This window comes from Mesoplodon densirostris, chromosome 11 (genome assembly GCF_025265405.1).
Source record: "Mesoplodon densirostris isolate mMesDen1 chromosome 11, mMesDen1 primary haplotype, whole genome shotgun sequence".
Classification (NCBI taxonomy): Eukaryota; Metazoa; Chordata; class Mammalia; order Artiodactyla; family Ziphiidae; genus Mesoplodon; species Mesoplodon densirostris.
Window position 1 is genome coordinate 102,966,051 of NC_082671.1, and position 1,312 is coordinate 102,967,362.

Sequence of the window (1,312 nt, forward strand, 5' to 3'; positions counted from 1 at the left end):
AGATTCCTTTGTAAGTGTGGCAGGTTAACCGGCTGTGGCCTCTTCTATCATCTCATCCGCCTGTTTATCTTACCTGTTCATTTCTCTCTGCCAATGAGGATAGGAATTGGTCAGGCTGTGTGTACAGTATATATGCAACATGATGTTGTTGTTTTGTCCAAGGAGGAGCCCTTTACCTTTTTGCTACTTGAATGAGAAGAAAAGGTCTATTAAGATTGTGTGGATCAGTGACTTGACAGATATCAATGCAAGCCTGAATAAGAAAAAGAATTTCTCCCTCCTAAGCCATGGCATATCAGTTGTACAGAAATACACTTTGGGAAACAGTCTTCAGGAGAGCCTCGATGAGCTCATACAGTCTCAACAGATTACCCCCCAACTTGCCCTTCAAGCTCTCCTTCAGTTTGATAAGGCTATAAATTCAGCCTGGGCACAGAGGGTCAGGAACAGAGTCAATTTCAGGGGCTCTCTAAATACGTACAGATTCTGTGATAATGTGTGGACTTTTGTATTGAATGATGTTGAATTCAGAGAGGTGACAACTTATTAAAGTGGATAAAGTGAAAATTGTAGCCTGTGATGGTAAAAATACTGGCTCCAATACTACAGAATGAATAGGAAAAAAATGGCTTTTTAAGGCCATCTTGTTATTGTCCATCGCTTTTTGAAGAGAAGCATAGAAGAGACTTTTTAAAAATTTATTCTGGCATTGCAGAAGTGACTGCACTGTGCCGTACTATCAGAGAATTCCAGTAGAAAGAAGCTTATAACTGTACCTTCTTACATTACCTTTATTATACAGCATGAAGAAACAGAACTTTTTTTTTGTGGTACGCGGGCCTCTCACTGTTGTGGCCTCTCCCGTTGCGGAGCACAGGCTCCGGACACGCAGGCTCCGCGGCCATGGCTCACGGGCCCAGCCGCTCCACGGCACGTGGGATCTTCCTGGACCGGGGCACGAACCCGTGTCCCCTGCATCGGCAGGCGGACTCTCAACCACTGCGCCACCAGGGAAGCCCCAGAACTTCTTTCTACGACAAATCAAACATTGTGGCCTTCCTGAGACCATTCTTTAATAAATTCACTTTAAAACTCAAAAAAAAAAAAAAAAAGGTTTGTGCTAGGTAATGATTATATGCCTCTATCTCTTTTAATTCCTGCTTTAAAAAGGAAATGACTCATACGGTAGCTAAACTGGACTTGAAAGAATGTCTGGCTTATGCAAAGCTCTTATTTACATACTAGTCTCTTTCATTCACGGGGAAATAGGGACTCAAGGACTTTGGGAGTTCCTCCCTTTTCTGTTTTCTGA

At 42.8% G+C, this 1,312-nt stretch overlaps 1 pseudogene; it reads left to right on the plus strand.

Annotated features, from left to right (window-relative positions):
• Nucleotides 1-287: 287 nt before the first annotated feature.
• On the plus strand, nucleotides 288-669 carry LOC132499133 (transcription initiation factor IIA subunit 2-like; annotated as a pseudogene).
• Nucleotides 670-1,312: the final 643 nt, after the last annotated feature.